Source organism: Bombus pyrosoma, linkage group LG3 (assembly GCF_014825855.1).
Source record: "Bombus pyrosoma isolate SC7728 linkage group LG3, ASM1482585v1, whole genome shotgun sequence".
In the NCBI taxonomy this organism is placed as follows: Eukaryota; Metazoa; Arthropoda; class Insecta; order Hymenoptera; family Apidae; genus Bombus; species Bombus pyrosoma.
Genome location: NC_057772.1, coordinates 3,299,205 through 3,315,883, shown reverse-complemented (window position 1 = coordinate 3,315,883; position 16,679 = coordinate 3,299,205). Strand labels below are relative to the sequence as shown.

The window sequence follows — 16,679 nt, the reverse complement described above, 5'->3', positions numbered from 1 at the left end:
CGATATTCTTAAAATGTATTAAATATTAAATACTAACTAAAACGATAGGCGAACTAAAATATGGGATTTTTATCGAAAATCGAGAATGAAAGAATGAGAGGCCTCGTACGTATTAGGTTGTCCGAAAAGTTTCTTTCGTTTTATAAAAAAATAATAGACGCACGATGTTCTTTGTTTTATATTAGTTTATTGAATGATGCACGAACATAATAATAGAAATACAACGAAATGGATGATACCCGATTCAATAGAATAATATAAAACAGAAATTGTTGTTCATCTAAGATCACCTTATGAGACGAAAGAAACTTTTCGGGCAATCTAATACATTTTTACATTTTCCAGTAGCTTTGAGACATTTTTAATAAACCCTCGATGTTTGATACAGATTGCATTTTAATCAAATTCCTTATGAAAACCAGATTGAAGTCTCGTCAGTAGTCTATCGTATCAAAAATGAAACTCGCATTCGGCTCACGAAAATATCGTTCACTTGGATGAAAAGTGTCAATGTAGAGCATCATAGAAGTAAGAAATCGTCGTAAGAAATCGTCGATGAGGCTGACGACAATCCGAAATGACAAGAACGAGTGGCGAAGCTCGAGGAATTCTAACTGCTTCGAATTGAGTGGACTAAACTTTCCAAACTAAATTACGCGACCGTCGCTCCTTTTTCTGCAGCGCTTGTTACTCGCGAATGCTCCGAGCAAAATGGATCTTTGAATAAAATCGACGAGAAAATTCGCGTCGCGTATGACGGAGTATAATCGAAGCAAACGTTCGCGACAGAACTGAAATAGAAATTTGATCGTTTCCGTGCAACGCGATTAATTGAATCACTGAAACGAAGTTGACTTGTCAGCGTTGATTTTCAATTTCTGGCCAGCCGTAGCATATTTAGAAGCGAACGCCACATAGACACAATCTCCTTCGAAGCGGTGCTCTCTTTTAAAGAACTAATCAAAAGCGGCACTAATTTGCTGTAAAATTTAGGCATAGAGAAATGTGACAATTGTTTCAACTTTACTTCCACGCTTGTTATTATTTGTGCTACTTTTGTTTGAAAAAATTTATTTGTGAAAAATAACAAATCGTTTAGTTCTAGAATTCATTTCCTGCATCGTATGCTGTGCACGATTTTTTAAGATATGCGACAAAGGAAGAAATAATTCTGGATATGCGCAATTTTCAACTAGTTCTTTGGCTGCTTATATTTCATCACACGAAACGCATAAACTTTAACCTTTTATAGCGCCATACCTATTCCATCGATAATAAATCATTCATTCTTCCGGTATCGAATATTAATTCCTTTAATTGATATTAAAATCGAAATTATCAGATTAGTCGAATAATCATATTACTTCGTAGAATGCTCGCATAGAGTGATTTGTTCATTCGTGCGCGAACATTGACATTTATTACATTCCAAATGCCAGAAATCCGACAAAGATAACAAAGCGCATTTTAATCATCAATGGCATGCAAGCTGCGCGCATCGACCAAATGGTCCAAGTTTTGCGAATATTCACTCGCATACGCGTGTACCAAGTTACGAATAAACTGTCGAATTTTTGGCATTACCAACTCGATCCTCCCATGAAAATAGTTGGGCGAGATCGCTAAGCGCAACATCGAGAGCCATCGAGATCTATCTGTTGCGACACTCAACTAACTAGCGACCAGTCAGGCACAACTGATCGGTTGGTATCGCGATCCTTGAACGTTATTCGCGTCCAATGTGGAGGATTATAAGAAATGTAAAGAGCAATGTTTGATTCACTTTATTTATTCTACTCGAGAACTCTTAATACAACTGTCTTTTAGTTCACTGGCTATCCCTGTTAAATATAATTGTCACGCTCTGAATACTGTTACGTGGTCTTGACTCTTTGATTACTGGTGCAGGAGTGAGTTTTTGGTGATGTTGCTGTCGTAGAGGGAAGTTCGTGGCGGGTGTGTCTCGAGTCTGTTCCTAACTGATAATTGGATAAAGACGTATGCTTAAGGATGAGCTGGTCGCCCCAATGAAGGATCGCGTGCGGGTGACCTTGCACTTGGGGAAACCCACGTTCCCGATCTTCCTGAGATGTACCATAAAATAAAGACCTACGTGCTTTTATGGTTTTTTCCGTGTGATCCTGAAGTATCTGGACTGTACAATAGGCCCACTGTTTATGATGGGTCCGCACTAGGGGTGCGTAGACTCTTGACGCTCGTCCTGCCCGAGGATCGCAGCTGATTCGTATAAAGCGTCGCGATAATTACCAGGCGGCCACTCCAAATCCCGAACACTATCATCGAAAGCAAAGTCACTTGTTTTTACGTAACGAAAATTCGAACTATTTTCTTCGCTTGGAAACAGAAACCAAAAATCGCTGAATCGCTCGATAGTCTGGTGGTTCAGTTACAAAATCGAAGCTCGTTGCACGGCAATCGCGTTTCCAACTGGAAATTCCGTTCGTCGTAAATCTTGTTATATTTAATCGCGTCACTGTCACTGTATCGATCGAAATCTGCGCAACTTTCAAACGATTGCCGCTACGATGGATTAATTTTTAGATCACTGTTTTCGAGGTTGCCCTCCTGCACGCCATTCAATTAATATCCTTAGTGAAATTTTACAAGCCACCAGTCAAATTACTAATGCTAATAAATTTGTTCCTGTAATAGCAGCGGACAAAATGAAACTTTTTCTATCGTGAAAGAAAGAATGATAGACACCAATGAAATTTTCGCGTTGTTCTCTTGGAATCTTGAGAGAAATCGGCGAAACTTTCGACGTTCACACTTCACCCTACGGGGGAATTCGGGAGGACTACGACGATTCAAACTTTGTTTACCTCGTACCTTGTATTTGCAACTAAATTCGAGGGCAACAGCTCCCACCTTGCGTTGATCGGCGAATAGGAGGAAAAAAAAGGAGGCGAGGAGTTTCCACTTTCGAACAATTCTTCTTCTGGAAAAAACAACGACGCTTGGAATGCTACAACGAGGGATGCTGCGATTATTTTCGGTGAAATTTTCGAAAGCTCGATCGCAGGATATCCGCGTCTCAGCTCCTCGTTTGACAATAGACCGCGATACGCTCCAACTGTGAAATCTTTCAGTTCCGTCAAAGGAGTTGACTATTAGAAGGCAATTCGTACGATACTGGTTGCATGCGATATATACGTTTCCGGGGAGCTTTAATTACGGTACTGCAGGTCGTACATTGTGTGATATTCGGAAGCGGACTTGGAATAATCAGTGTCGGACAGTCTGAGACACGGTTTGCAGGAAGAGAGCTCCGAGCGTTCTATTCTGTGTGTTCTAGGTGACCTGACACACTTGTGAATTTTATTTCGCCAACTATTTGTTCTCCAGGGATACGATCGATAATAGAGGAAAAAAGGGAAGCTCATGTAATATTTGCGTTGCTGTTTTAAGGTTCAGCCGTGGCTCGATATTTGCTAACATTTAGCTTGTCTCTTTCTATTCTTGTATTCCAACCTGGATATACTACAAGTTATCAGGTTTATTCTGTTCGTTATTTACAAAACGGAATTTCCTCTTAGCCTGTGAGAAAATATACTTTTTAAAATACTGTGCTCAGCAGAAATAGGAAACAAAAAGGGTTAATTATCATTCACAACCGTTCGTTATTTGTCTACAGAGAAGATTCAGAAAATTTACCTCCAGAAACACGGAAGATAACTAGGATTATATTGAGAAGAATGGTCGCTGCAACCTCGCTACAGGATTAGATACGAGTTAGTTTGTTAAAATACCGTGGTGCTGAGAATTCGCGTGAGTTTCCCCCGCGAAAGGATTAATCTTTTAAAGAGAGTTCGTAAAAAGACAAGCTTGCTATCCAAAATATCACTGATTTCGCGTCTTCCGTTATATTTCTCTCCTTTCTTCGAACAGACTTTCGTACATCTCGACGTTGCGTTGCTTCCTACGATAAAGATAGCAGCAGTTATCTAACGAACACGCGAGGGAATGGAATGAAACTATTAATCAAAGGTAATTTCGTAGACGATCGGCGATACCGGTCGATAATGTTGAACTGGTCACACCACTTCTAAGAAAACTCTACAACTGGCCTTTTTGGTTTTCTCAAGCACTGAGCACTGAAGCCATCGACAGCGTATAGACAAAAGACTGGGACGAAGACAGACCACAAACAGTCGACAGGCGACGTTGGCTTCGGTGGTTTTCAGTTATAGGGTAACGCTGCTAGCGTGCGGATCTGGACCAGCTCATATTATTTCCTACTTGTACTTTCAATTACAATTTATCCACGCGTTTCTCTCTCTTTATACATCTAATAACCTCAACAGATAATAATCGACGCTGTCGCAAATTCCAGTAGGAAACACGTGAATCTCCGTGGCAGGGCTTGCTTTGCCGTTTCGTACCGATAGAACCGACCTTCGACCTCATTACAACTACATCCGACCGTATTATCTTCACTGGAGCATAAATGAAGTGTACATTAAGGTGAACGAGGAGGCATCGAGCAGGTGTTTGAGATCGCTCCGGTTTGATCTTTCACAAAGGAATTGAATAGATGCGCGAGTTAAGCGACGTATCGATCGATACGCAATCTATTCGTACGCGTTCAACCGATTCGTTTCTTTGGCTCGCGTTTCTTTCCATTCGACGTATCTAACCCATTCGTGTGGAATAACGAGCTAGATCGTGGTACATAACTGAGAATGCGACCTAAACTCGTTTACCAGTCGCAATTCTTACTTTTATCGGTAAATCACGGACGTTTATTCGTTTATGGGAAATGTATTGTAATATTTATTCGAATGAAGTAAGTATTTATCCAAAATAAAGATAGACAGGGTATTTAATCTTTTGTATTAATTTAATTTAATTAAATTAATCTTTTGAAGGAATAAATAAGTATGTTTGAGTCAATGTTAGGAGCGTTTGAATCGATAGCTACGGTAGTTCTTAAAGAATCTTCTGCTTTTTATATTCGTAGAATAGATACAAACTTCGTAATGATTGAATTACGCTCCTCGTCAAAGAGACGCGTGTAGAGTTTTTCGTCTGTAACGTATAATATGAAAACATTATGAGCTCAGGATATGCGGTTCGTTGAAAATAAATAAAAATATTATGAGGTTTAGTGTGTAATAAAAAAATTGTTTTATTTTACAATACAAGTACGATACAGTACAATATTATACAAATTTGTAAATATATGGGACGCGGAAAAAAATTAAACGAGTTTGAAAAAAAGCAAATTCTCGAACTAAATCAGCAACAGCAAAAATATCGAAAGTAATAAGATGAAGTCGTAAAGTAATACACAATTTCTTAAAAAATGTTGCAGATTATGGCAAAAGGAAAAGTACTGGTCGGCCGTCATCGCTATCCGATCGTGATAAGCGAGCAATTTTGAGCGTAGCTTCCAACACGCAGTTAACAACGAAGCCAATAATGGAAAAATCTAGTGTTATTGCCAGTGTTTCAAGTGTTCGTCGAGTTCCACTTGATTGGAAAGTATATTCGATACATGTATGTTTACCGTAGATCTATAGACTATTTTCTTTTTTCAGGAAGCTTCTCAATTAAGTAACATTAAATCTCTTGAAGTTGGAGATGCGGGATACAAAGGGAAGGGGACGAGATAAACGTATTTGTATCCCGCAGCGAATGCGAAATAAAATGGCAGAAAGAAAGGTAGATACCTCACTGGTAACTCGATTTTCTAGGTTTCTCTCTTTTGGTGTAGTTCGACCTCTTGCCTTTTCTCGTCCCCGAAAATGCATCCTGTCACCTACCAAACGATAATGTATTTTCTGATAGGGCTACGGGGAACGTTTTAAATCTGATTGAAACGACAACGCTTTCATTCAATGCATGCTGGAAACCGAGCTTGCCTGCTGGCATCCTGTGTTCTGAACCTTTTAACTTTATCTTATATCGCGATTCCGCATAATCTTGTAAATTTTTGCCTGTGTCTTTTCCCGCTTTATCAGAATCTTTTATAAGACGTTCGCGGAAATTTTCCGAAAAATCGTTGTCCCAAAAAATTAGGTTGCATTCGGTGCTTCAGCTCTGTCGCGCATTTTACCAAATATTATTTCAACAATGGCTATTCATTGGAGGATCAGCAGGATTTACGGTGTCTTAACTTGTCCGGGAAGGGTTGTCCGGAAAAGGAAAGGAAGAATTTCTTTCGAGGGCTGCGCGTGACAGCGGGTTCCGATTCTTGCGAGGCAGTTCCGTCGGGACAAAAAGGCCATTACTCGTGGACGAATATTTTTGACACAATAACTTGCTTTCCGCTATTCGTGGGCTATTTAGTAAAACTTCACCGTTGGTTACCTTTTTCTATATAAATTCCACGAAGAAAAATCGATGTTGAACGGTTCTTAGAATTTCGCGTGTTGAGTACTTCTTCAAGTTTTTTTTTTTTTTTTTAAAGACGAAATCGAGATTTAACGAATTATTCGAAGAACAGAATTATTCGATGATGACTATCGATCTTTCGACGAAATATAATTTTCCCCTTTCGACGTAATTTAGCATACTTTTGCTCGCATGCAACCGGCGTGTGAGAATCGAACTGCGAAGTACTTTGATTTTACTCGACCACGTTTAACGAATTGCTCAACCTATCGAAGAGCGCATTTCATTGCCAGGTTAGATTGTCCCTGTCTGAATTAAGCAGCAGTAAACGGTAGAAACTAATTTATAGGCTGACTTGCCGAGAATCTCAGATTTTGATTATCTCGTGGAACGATCGAATCTCCTTTTTCGTTTGAAATTTTACCACGGCATCGGCTACGATCAATTCTAGGATTTGCTCGATGAGATTGCAACATGTTCCTCTGGACAACTGATCAATTTCTCCAAGAGTGGTCTGTTATTGCTGATAAATTTCGTTGTTGTAACGTCATCGAGAATGAGCTCGTCTTTCGACATATCAAAACACCTTTTGGAAGATTTCTTCGCTAAATATCTCGCGCGTACAACTCATTGCTGACATATGCAACTAAATCTTCACGCGCATTCTACGAATCGCTGTACATTCTGCAAGGATAATTTAGCAGGAACGTTCGTTCGATTCTCAATATTTCGTCGTCGCGCGAAATCTCACTGCCGCAATATTTCAAAAAATAACTTTTATCTAATCCTGTAGCGAGTTTGCTGCAGACGAGGAATTCTCGTAATCCCGTAGAATCTCAATCGTCTCGCGCGACTCTTCAAATAAAGTTTTCATAAGTTTTCTTCTAGCCAAACGATGAAAGAATGGCAGGAAATCTTTTGCCATTGGAAGTAACGAATCACGCTTTTCCTAACTTTTCAATCTTAGTAAGATAGCATCGGTGTTACGCAAGCTGCCATTACGAGAAGAAGATAAAGAGTGTTAGAAGAAAAGAAGAGCGTAGCGACGATGACAGCGCTGATAACGATGCAGTGACAAACACAGTACGAAGGATTTTGCGTTCGCCTATGTATCGCTCATCCGTACCGATAACATCTTATTAATATTGCACGATGAGGTTTCCACGATGATTTCGTCGACAATGTGTCGTTTTCGAATACGTTATCGATTCGAACTTTCTTCATATTCTACGGACACACTATGATTATTAGAACGGTAATTGCAGAAACTTATAACAAATAATAATAAAAATAATAAAAGGACTTCTAATAGTCTCTGATAAATTAAGTACGTGGACTTTCATTTTTAATCTTCTTTCAACCAAATTAACAGCATTTTGTAACTAATTGTAATTCTAATTAGTGTCGCGATTCTATGATTGCCATTTCTTTCAGGAAGCGAACGTCTGCGATAAAAGGGATGCAAGAAGTATCAGAAATATGGAAGAAATAAAATGAAGGAAAAAGCTTAATAATTAAAGCATCCTCTCGCAACACGATTTTACTTTTTCGTTTGATTAAATGAGACAACCTGTACCCGGTTCGATACACGTCGCACGTTGCACATGCACAATGTATTATATCAATAACTACCGTGAAACGTCGGCAAAGTTGATTACAACAGCTTAACGAAAGCCGTTGATGAGTTTTCCATTTCACGATGGCCTCGACTGCAACGTATCTCTCGGCAAGAATTTTTTAATCCGATATCCGTGCATCGTCGAGTATTTTTGTGCAATTTTCTTTCGTAACGCACCTGTTCTTCTTTCGCATCTTTGAATAGACGTACGCTTGTTCGAATGGCACGACGAATTCCGACTGTTTTTCGTTTTCAAGATTGATTATACTCGAACGACGCGTTAGGGAAACAATGTGAAAAATGTTAGTCCGTCAGGCTGTTAGATATGTACATCAACATGGATGGATGGATGGATGGATTGAACCCAATGGTTGAATTTATAATCGTCAAACTCGAATTTCGAAATCTTCTCCGACGGGAAAATTGCAATAACTCCGTTTTTTAAAATCATCTTTGTTCGCCTAAAAGGAAAAAGTATTTCTGCAATCTTGAAATATGAATATCAAGCACAATTACGACAACCATGATACTGAACTTTGGTGGAGATAATTGCATCTTTGTGTTCATTTGTTGCGGTATAACGTGCGACAGCTTCGTTTCCTTTCTATTTTCAAAAGCGACATGGTGAATATGCTATACGACGGAGTACGTCACTATGACGAGTGTTTCAGAAGCCAGTATCGATTACGCTTTGCGTATAGTTCTCAGTTTTGTTATCCAGGTACAAGATTAATATTCAATTCTTAAAGAAAATGATCTACCTGCGTAAGTTCATGCATCGGAAAACGTACCACAAATAACAATAGGTACGATTCTTCTTTACTATGATGTACACGTAACCGTATAATATGTCGTCCGATTAATCCTAAAATCGTGTTGAATGCGATGAAATGTGCGTTTAATTACAGAGAAAATTTCATATATTACTTGAAATTAAATCCAAAGTACACACTTTCGTTGAATTAAATCGCGATAAATGTTATAAGCGACGCAAGCGATACAGAAGCGTATCTGTGAATGAAAATGCGATCGGTCGAAGTTCGAGCGTATAGACGCGAGCTTAATATAAATAAATGTAAAATATATTGGGAAAATTTCATTGATTTATAAAACAGAGCTACGAATAATTCCATTTCGATGCGCTTCGCCGATTTTAACAGAGGAGAAACGTCGATATTTTATTTAAATAATGCAGGTGAAATCGCCCGGTACGTATTGTGCAAGGCTTTAGAGTGCAAAAATGAAACTCGATTACGTGAAATTTTCGGGCGGAACAGCGCGAATTCCGAAATTCATCCGCTATCTCGTTAACCAACTGTACACAAACACACCGACCGTATGTTAAAAGTATAACGATCTACAGCGGATCAAAAAGTTGAGCGAAAGAAATTCCAACTTAATGAACGTGATCGTCACGAGCGTTTAATAGCAGTCGGTTCGATACGGAATAACAACTGGACCGAGGTCGATTTCTCGCCACATCGGAAATAAACGTGATTCGGTTTTAGGTGGATGAGGAATATTCGTTAACTGGACGATACGCTGTATTACAGATTGCGGTTGTTCTGTGTACTTTTATAATTACCAAGCGAATAATGTCTTCCAATAAACGCTGTTTGATTGGAACTGATCCGTAAAAATGACGTATCACGTTTTGCCGTGTTGCGAACGATATGTCGAACAACTCGGTCGAAGGTTTTCTAAAAGCTGAATCTGAATAATGTTTGCAAAATTAACCTTGCTGCTATCCCCGTATTTCCGCGTTTCGAGCTTACTCTCGTTTTAACGAACAAACAGGATTTTTCATTTTTTAAGGAATTGTTAACGTAAAATCGAAACGAGAAATTGCGCGTATCGATAAGGATAAACGTGGAATTCTACTACGTTTACGTTATATCGTACATTTTACGGTAAGATATAAAATCTAGTAACGTTTATATCTGCACTAGAATAAGAATCAGTCGTCTAGTTACCGTGTGGCTACATTTTTTCGCTACCGGTGAGGATATTTTAGGAGCGAGATACTCAGGACCGTGTTGCTGGTTCGACACGGTGGTCTTGGAAGTAACCGCGTTTCCCCAAGAACACACGGAAACACGCGAGGACCATTTATCTTTCGCGAATACTCGTTGCTGGACTGTTTCTAGAGAACAGGAACAGCTGTTACATGTAATTATTTCGACAGATACGTACGGCTCGGGTATTTGCCCGCATCTACGAAACACGGAGTTACATAATACACGCTAACGTTGAGGAATTTATTAAAGGAAGGATCAAGCGAAAGGTGGAATAAAGAACGCGAGCGGAAGTTTCGAAGGTTTTCGTCTTCGCGAGGAGCGAATGCGCGAAGCAGGTGCACGGTTAGCCTGGCTATTCTTCATTTTGAAAATTCCTTGCGATTTCCGGATGAACGCGAGCTTTCGGTAAATTTCAAGAGCGGAAAACCGATTCGAGTCTTGAAAAACGAGAGGATCTTTAAAATATGAGCGGGATGTTTGAAACGGAGGGATTTTAAGATAAATTGAACGCTCTTAAAATCGCGGAGAGGGAATTGGATTTATCGGAACGTGCGATTCAAGCACCTCTTTTCTGCTTGTGAAACTCGAACGCGGAATCGGAAGCACGTGAATCTCGCTAGGATTTCATAGACCAAGAGGCTAAAAGAACCTCTTTAATTATCTTGCTGCTTTTTCGACTTTCGCATAATCGCCAGAACGGGAGAGAAGAAAAGAAGAAAAAGAACGAAGATCATATTGGAAGTAGGGCGCTCGCCAGTTTAAAACCTCAATTTAGGTGTCCCCGTTCAAACTGTAATTTCTCCGGTTGAGTAACGCAAAATACTGTTACACGAATGAATTTAGCGTCTCGGTGCGAGCCGATAATTTGTAATTCGATTTCCACGAATCGACGAATTAAAAAACGTACGTTCGTTCGTTCGTTCGTTCTCTGTTTCGTTTCACGGCAGGTAACCGGGAGTTTTCAGGTCAAGGGATGGACTTTTATGACGTTTTATAACCATGCATAATTTCGACCATATCGTATATAGAGTCTTGCGATGTTCTTATTTACGAATTAGTCAACGAGCCACGAGCCTGCGGTGGTCTTTATGACGGACGATAAAAGTGACACCGACCGATTCTTGAAACAAGCCGTCTTTCATCACCGGTACCCCACCTTCGCAGAATAATTGCCAATAAACCCACTTTTACAGAAGCTTCTTATATCGAGCTCGATAGCTTCGCGTTGATAACGTTCGTGGCCGGTCACGTGTTCTCTTCTGTGATTAGTCTAACTAACTCGCTCCTCTATTGGAAATTTCCGCCAGAAGTTATACGAAGAAGAAAGCAGTGGCATAATTTTTGTTAATCTCCTTATGGAAGTGATCGATCTTGCAAGGTGGTCGAATATTTTCTACCTGCAACGCCTTGTACGATAATTTACTAATTAATACCGTTGGTCGAAATTCTAAAATTTAATTACAAGCAGTAGCAGCCAAAAAGGTATGAATCGGATTCTTGGGACGATTTTTCATAGTCGTTACGTGAGAAGATAGAATTCGATAACGTAACTCGACCAAAGAGATAAAATATTGCAAATGAAATGTTGTATTAACGCAACGTTGGTCTTTAATCAAGCCAAGAGATAAAAGCGAAGAGTCCATAAATATTTCAAAGTCTATAGCAATCATGACACCGGTAAAAATTCTTATTCGGTTAAAATATCGCCTGGCTTTTTCTTTTTTAACCGTGAGAATAATGGAAGAATAGAAGGGTTAAATTTCAGGGAACCTCTTCCCTGTTGTAACGAAGCCAGTGTTAAATTGACCGCATTGTCTTTGCCCGGCGTGAAGACAGCAGGCTAAGAAAAATCGCTGTTTTTGTTTATCGGACGCTATCGCTTCTGAACCGGGTTTCATCGAAATGGTTACACTTGAAATCTCGCTAATCCATTACGCTTCGTGCGCTGCTTCTCCATTAGTAGCAAACCCGATATAACAAAGACTCGCTTCTCTTTAGCCTCTTTCTTGTCAGCCCTCATAAAAGGGATCTCTTTTTACCAACTTCGAGGAAGTTCGAATCCTCTGATGGGCGTTTCGTTCCCAGCAGCCCGATTGAGTTTCATGAAAATGGAAACGTCGTTTACGAAACGTGGTTCTCCATAGGTGTATTTGTTGAGTTGTCAACGGACGCGACAGCCTGTGACGCAATATGAGGCATCGGTGTTGGTAATTTGACTACCTTCGGTTTAAATGACTCGACGTATCAAAATTCAAGATAATTCTGCATGCCGATACCGATCGATATCGTAGAACAATCCTAGTCTCTTTGATGCAGCGGTACATTGTCAATTTGTTATCTATTTCTAATCTATTTACAAAAGACGATCAGTCACGTTGCAGAAGATTGCGAATTCACCCTTTCGTTAAATTCCTTCAGGACATTGTTTCCACTGCGTTCTTACACAATTAACAACGCGCCACTCTTCGAAAGGTAGGAAGACGAGATAATTGCCAGAGTAAATGTACCGTAGCAAGAAGAGAAGTCAGTGAGGCGTGTTGATAAATCGCAGTGATAAATCGCTATTCGCGCAATAGCGCGAGTTCAACTACGATCGCTCGATCGATCGTTTACATCGAGCGTTTCGGCGTCCCAGTCGAGGCGTTTCTCGTTTCTTCCGGGAACTCGCGCCGTTTCTCTTTTTCTTTCTCTTCGCGAAACTTTTGCCTCGCGAACGCCTACGTCGGATCCACGAGCATTCGAACGCCAATGATCACGGAAAATCAATTAGAAGGTCGGACGTGCAGCACCATGACGGATCTAGCCGTAATTATTCACAGTCTCGTACATCATCCGATCGATCCGTCAACTTTTTTACGGATGTTCTTTCGACACGGCTGAACCTCGATCGCCCTACCCGATATGCAAATGCGCAGAAATTTAATGGCCGGCGGATGTTTCGTCACGAAATACGAGATTATGAAGCGCTGCTTTTTCGCCAGGCGACTAAGGGAACATTACTCTGTGGCGAAGTTTAAATCGCTTAAACAGGAAGCTTAACGAAGAAAGCACGTTCTTTTAAAGCGCGATGGCTCTCTCGTTGAAATTTTTCATGTTGACAGTGAAAATAGAATATTCCGCAGATTTGTCTAAGATATTCGCCCTAAATACATGGCGTTTGAGAAAGTTCGTGCTAGAAGAAAAGTTCTGCAAGCAGTTGACGAGAATTCCGAATAAATTGTCGAAACAAACGTTAGCCCTGTTATCGTGCGAGAATTGCGCATGGCCAATCGTTTCTTCACCATGTAACATCTGCAAGTAGGAAACGCTTCGTTGAAAGTCTCGTAACTCCGAAATGAATAACGATATTTAGACCCAGCTTTATTAAGACTTTTTCTGTTTGTTTCGATGAGTACTACGTGTTGTTGAAGTTCGACGCCAACTTCCCAAAACGTCCTTTACAATAGAAGTTGCAACTGAATTCAGAGTTACCTTCGAGCGACGCAATAATGTGGACCGTTAAAAAGTTCTCAACTTGAAGAGGTCTTGCAGCCAACTTGGAGAGGATCTTCGAGGCATTTACGGTTCCCCGAACTTGTTTGTAATAAATCGCGAATTTTATAGCTTCAATACGACATCTCTCCGTTCGAGGACGCTTTACACCGGTAATTTCGCGTCCCGTTGTCTCCACAGCTATGATTTCCGGGGTAGCGAGCGGCGGCTCTATATTCTATCAACGTGTCCGCGTGAAAGCAGACTGGTAGGATTTTTAATCCGTCATTCTCCAGTCGATGTTTGGCGCTAACAATAAAATAAAATGCCTCGAAATTGATAAGAAACACGCGAAACTGTACCGGTTCGATGGGAAAATTCATCGTTATTTAGCGAATTTGGAACGTGTCGCGTTCACAAGTCGGTTAATAAAATTATCGTCACGCGAATCCGCTTTTACCGTTGTCCATGTTGTCGCTCAATTATTCTCAATGAAATATTCGCGAATATCGTTACGTTCCATTAATAATATTTATTTGTTTGTCTGGTCACGGTGTTTGCATGAAAAATCCAATGAATCAAAATGATCATGTCACGATATTTAGCGGTCAATATTTTACATCATACTCATAATTTAGTGGTTTCGATATACCAGCGTAGCGACAAAGAGTACATAGAATATCTTTAGTCCGTCGAATTTCTCTTATTCTTCCCAATGGAAGAATCTCTCGAAAAGAAATAACGCAGAGATCGTATAATGGTTATTTCGTCCTAAGATTCGATAAACTACAACATACCGTAGAAATCCATTTACCCGAACTTATCGAAGGATAAACGACTTATAACGACTGAAGGAGGGCGACAGCACAAAGTAAGAAACGTACGTTTTTCCCGAAACCAGGTTGAAATAGAACGCTAATAAATACATCGAAACCTCGCCGATTCTCTCAACTTATTTTCTAATTCGATTTTCGATTGGAATAAAAATTTCCATGAAAACAGGCGGATTCATGGAGAAAAACCTCAGTTAATCAAGCAGTTAATTAAAAGTTCGTTCCAATGGAAAATTCCACTGTACTTTTAATCTCCGTTTTTAATCACCCTGCTCTCTCCTCGCATAGCTCGCTATTCATTTTCCTACTATATTTACGAAAATCCTCTTTACAGGCACGGTTATCAGCATCGAAACTTTCCGTGCAAAATATACAAAGGCTCTAGTTACGTTCTTTTCATCGTGCGATTCATGTTCAGGCCAGATGGGAGCAGATGGCGGTCGCGTAATTGCTACGCGCGGATCCAACGTTTTAGACGCGGCACGGTGAACCAATTAGACCTACTCGACACCGATGAAACGCGACACCAGCCAAATAGAGGATTAACGATTGGACAAAGGACGAAAATCGATTAGAATGAACGATAAGTAGGTCGATATCGCTAAGGCGATTAAGGTTCCAATGAAATTTCCATAATATCTTATCGCGTTTCGTCGCTCGTTAAAACGTTTAATGCGCGTCAATTACACGGCAAGCTTGTTAAACGATTACGCTTTTGTCGGCGCTGGCTTGTCCGATTAAAAGCAACGTGGCTCCGTAAAATTTCGAAAACAGCCGCGAAATGGTTCCAACCCTCGTCGACCCGTATGCTCGTCGAACGGGATGATGAACAATCGCGCGCTGCGTCATCCACGTCGTTTCACGATCGACTCGTGAAATTTTCGATGTTCTTTCGATTAGAAAATAGAACGGTTAAGTCGGCCTTTGATTTCCGAAAATCGAACGAGAAACGCCCGAGGTCTGTTTCGCGAAGGGATCAAGTGATCGAAGAAATACGCGTTGTTCGAGATGAATAAAAAATCCTCTACCGTTTCGCTTCGTTCAATTTTCTACGAATATTCTGTATAAAAGTTTGCCAATTCGCGAAGAAACGTCTGATCGTGGATTGATCAAGTATTACAGGGAGATGTACGAAGGAACGAAGGATATAGCTGTGGAGAAGAAAATTCGCGTTAAGAAATGCATTTAAATTTGAAGTTGGAAGAATAAAAGATCGAGATTCAACGTCAGAAACATCTGCGACGAAGTTCGATCATCGAGCCTAAAAGTGAGTCGCGCTGGCGTGGAACGTCATCGGCAAATGTACATAGAGGAAAGAGACGACCGATAACGCCACTCGATTGGGAATATTTCACGTGACGAATGATAAGCAGACGGTGGATATTACGCCAGACAACTATCTCCTCGCGCATGGCATATCGTTTGGAATGATGACCATGTGGCGTGTCAACGCGTTACCGTATAATAAGAGTAATAATTTAACGCCAACGTTCGTGGCCATGTTGGCGTTAAATTATTATTACCGTTGTATATAACAACCGTCGTTGCTTCGTTATTTACCGATCGTGTGAATGAAAATCTGCGATCGACGTCGTTTCGATATAATCGACGGATAATCGTTAATCGCTTAACGTTAACGTATGTGCACATACACACAGATAATTAATAGATCCATATTTAATCCCTACATGTTCACATTTCTTCGACTTAATTATAAATTTAGCAATATTTTATTTCTTTCTATCCGCGTTTCATTAATCGCTAGAGTGGCAATTAGAGCTACGAACAATAAAAGTCATCAAAGTGGTGGAATATAGCAATATATTTATATCAGAAATTCTAAAGTGCCTTTGATCATCAAAATTCATTATGAGAGTAAATAAATTTAGTAAATACATATAAATTGCTATCCATATAGGACACGAACACTCGGGTGTTAAGAGGTTAAACGACATCAACGCCCGATAATTCCAATTTTACGACGCAATTTTTACACGTTTCTTTCTTTTATTACTCGTTTTATTGCTCTACTCCTTAAACGACTGTCGTTGACCCGTTAACTCGCTATGTAGGTTTCTGTGACTTCAATCCTCCTTCCCCTTCCAGCTTTTAGGCTCCGTAATTTGAACTCTGTACGGTTGGACCTTTCTTCAACTTGTCATTACCATACCGCAGAATCGTACCAACGTTTGTACACGACGGAAATTTCCACGACGGTTCTCCCAACTTCATTTCCATCCTCGGAAAATGGTCAAGCGGATCGCTTACCACCGTCGAACAAATGCCCGATCTGTGACACGCTTTCAACGTACGTTCCAAAGTTTCCCTGTTCGAAAATCACGCGCAAGAAATACTATCTGACGTCGCTTTTCGATTCGCTGA

At 40.2% G+C, this 16,679-nt stretch overlaps 1 protein-coding gene and 1 long non-coding RNA gene across 3 annotated transcripts in view; one reads left to right on the top strand and one right to left on the bottom strand.

Moving 5' to 3' along the window:
• The window catches only part of LOC122565697, an 88,091-nt gene extending 79,192 nt beyond the window's left edge, over positions 1 to 8,899 (top strand). Inside the window, exons 2-4 of one of the 2 annotated variants that reach the window (XR_006316251.1) lie at positions 5,336 to 5,505; positions 5,566 to 7,612; positions 7,792 to 8,899. This is a non-coding gene — a long non-coding RNA (uncharacterized LOC122565697). Of the gene's footprint in view, positions 1 to 5,335; positions 7,613 to 7,791 lie in introns of both variants that reach the window. The other variant, XR_006316250.1, reaches the window with a different exon arrangement.
• LOC122565695 (somatostatin receptor type 2-like) overlaps positions 1 to 16,679 on the bottom strand; it is a 70,283-nt gene that overhangs the window by 23,584 nt on the left and 30,020 nt on the right. The gene's annotated exons all lie outside the window — the stretch shown is intronic.